Here is a 3,098-nt window from a genome sequence, read left to right as displayed (position 1 = left end):
AAGATATGAATGTTTTTTTCGGCTCAAATGAAAGAGCGGGTCGAGAAATGGCTTGCTAGGGCCTCTAAAGATGGTTTTGAACCAGGGGAGACTCCTAAAAGCGCAATTGAAAACAGACATCTTTAGAGACAATTGTCATCTTTAAAGACTTCTGCACGCCATTTTTCAAGCCGCTCTTTCATTTGACCCAAAAAAAAAACATGACCGTGACTATTCGCACCATTGCGTAAGTCACTCCCGTACACTCCATACACTCCACGCATGCGTGAAGTTTGTGTGTTTCACGCAGCCGAATTTTCATACTGCTGTGTATTTCACGCAGTTGAAGTTTCATACTACTGTGTGTTTCACGCAGTTGAAGTTTCATACTACTGTGTGTTTCACGCAGTTGAAGTTTTATACTACTGTGTGTTTCACGCAGTTGTATTTTTATACACCTGTGTGTTTCACGCAGTTGTATTTTTATACACCTGTGTGTTTCACGCAGTCGTATTCAGATACTCCTGTGTATTTCACACTCCTGTGTGTATAAACACACAAGTGTATAAAACTTCAACTGCGTGAAACACACAAACTTCACGCATGCGTGGACTGTATGGAGTGTACGGGAGTGATTCACGCAATGGTGCGAATAGTCACGGCCTTTAAATATCTTAGAATTCAGGAGATTGTGAAATTTGTATGAAGATTTTCTAAAGAAAAATGAGAACTTCAAATACATTTTTATAAAAAATTTTCTTATTTCCATTTTGCCATCTCCAGAATAATTTTCATCCTCGAAATATTATTATTATTATTATTATTATCCGAATATATTTATTTTTGAATCAAAATTGCCGCCAGCGCCTAGAATAACGGAAATCCCGGGCTTATCGACGTTACAGTCGGTAAAGAAGATTCCCCAGAATTTTGAATATATCCACATGTCTTCAAACATTTCTGACGATATCAAAGTGATTGTAAACATGAATTAGCATTGGTTTATGTGCATTCAACTCCTCATTAATTGCTTCATGTTCTCCAGATTTGCATTGAGTCATTTCCTCATTCCTCATTTCGTTATTCTGTCTATCAATTTCCATAAATGACTAGGAGGGATATTTAATTAGCTTTTCACAGGTTGTAAAGTCGTAAAACGCAGCAAAAGCGAATAACAAGTCGATTTTTCTCATCTCAAGAACAAGAAATGTTCATTATCAGTTTAAAAAGGGTAATGAGTGGTTTCAGGATAAAATTTCACTGAACATTTTTCGTTCAAAATTTCATAGGCAGTAGAAAAGGTTTAGTCACATTTTCCCCTAAAACCCCTCGTTTTCGAGATATTCTCATAAATATGAGAACCGTTTTCGTTAATTTTTTTATGCATGAAATAATGTTTTGATGGGTTTACTGTGCGATTATCTAGATAATGAATGATTCTAGAGAAAAATGTCAGAAGTCCTTTTCTATGGAGAATTCCATCAGCTACGAAGAAGATCTAATAACATTTTCTCCTAAAACCACTCGTTCCTGAGATAAATTCGTTATTAACAAAAGTTAATGACAATTTCGATGATCCTATCATCAAATCATGAAGAATAATTAATTTCCTATTTTTGTCTATTGCTTTCATCACTCCTTTCATGTTTGAAATTAATTATTCTTCTTAGTGACAACTATCTCCATTCAAAATTGTCCCAAAAGATGATTCACATGCACTTTTTTTGATTAAAAAAGACAATCCTCTGTGTAAAATAAAATAGGTCTCCCATGACTAAGCATGACTGTCATCGAACTGTCCGTCATCTATTAATCGTTCAACGAACGTATTACCCAGCGCTTTCACAAAGCTGTGGAGACATTGTCCTGGGGTCATGTAGTAGTATTATATATAGTAGTCAGATCGAAGAGAATGAAAAGAAAAAAACTCGTTGCCATTATTCTAGATACGAACAATATCAGATTTTGCCAGATACAACGAAGAAATAAAGTACAAGAACTTATGCATAAGGAGTAAATGTCATCACATTATAAGGAAATTGGATACACCGGGGAGGGGAGATATTTCATTAGCATGCTCATAACTATTCAGTTTAATTACAATCGGACATTTATCCTGATTTCACAATTGCCAGGTTTTATTTCATCATCGGAAAAAATTTTTAACAATGGAAATTATTAACAATGACAATTGAGGTTTCTTCATTCGCAGAGGGAGTAGATTTTATATTTCATAAGAGTGACGGGAACAAGGTCAAGAAGTCGGTGAAGTGAAACAGAAGAAAAAATGACTATTTGCGAAATTATGAAGATTTTTTTTTGTTCTTAGTTGAAAGGGCCATTTGACCCTCAACTCCAAACTCCCTTAAGGTTCGTTTGACCCTCAAAACCCACTGGCCCTCTAGAAACAAATGGTTTTGAAGGTCAAATGATCCTTAAGCGTTTGAAGTTGAGGAACAAATTATCTTGAGGGCGAAAGGACCTTTAAAAAGGTTTGAGGGTTAAATGGTCTTGAGGATCAACGAATCCTTAAAACCTATGGTGTTAAGGACCAAATGGACATAAGGGTTGAGAATGAGTAATCGAAAATGGTCATTTGACCCTCATCTCCAAACGATTTTAAAGGGCATTTAACCCTCAAACCTTTTTTTGGACGTTTGGAGTCCTCAAGACCATTTAACCCTCAACATCAAACGGGTCATTTGACCCTCAACTAACAATACCAAAAAATTCCTCAATTTTTGCATTAACAAATGGTTTTCGACGTTGAAACCCCTTTGGCTCTCAATTCCAAACGTCTTCAGGGCTCGTTCTACCCTCACGACCATTTGACCCTCAACTCCCAACCTCATTAAGGGTTGTTTGATCCTCAAAACTACGCAACCCGCAACTCCAAATGTCATTAAGGGTCATTGACCCTCAAAACCATTTTACCCTCGACTGGAGATGGAAGGTTGTGAGGGTCAAACGACCCTTGAGGACGTTTGGAGTTGAGGGTCAAATGGTCTCGAAGGTCATTTAACCCTCGAAAAAAATTCCTCAATTTTTTCATCGAGAAAATTTCATCCTCTACGCAAACTTCTTTTGCAATTCCTGAGATACAAATACCCCCCCCCCCC

The 3,098-nt window shown here is 36.8% G+C and overlaps 1 protein-coding gene across 1 annotated transcript in view; it reads left to right on the top strand.

Moving 5' to 3' along the window:
• LOC107048182 (protein fem-1 homolog CG6966) overlaps positions 1 to 3,098 on the top strand; it is a 34,886-nt gene that overhangs the window by 14,775 nt on the left and 17,013 nt on the right. The window lies entirely within an intron of this gene.

The sequence above is a fragment of the Diachasma alloeum genome, unplaced genomic scaffold, assembly GCF_001412515.2.
Source record: "Diachasma alloeum isolate Michigan unplaced genomic scaffold, Dall2.0 Dall_scaffold_00185, whole genome shotgun sequence".
In the NCBI taxonomy this organism is placed as follows: Eukaryota; Metazoa; Arthropoda; class Insecta; order Hymenoptera; family Braconidae; genus Diachasma; species Diachasma alloeum.
Note: the sequence above shows the minus strand (reverse complement) of the source record. Positions and strands in the feature narration are given on the sequence as shown.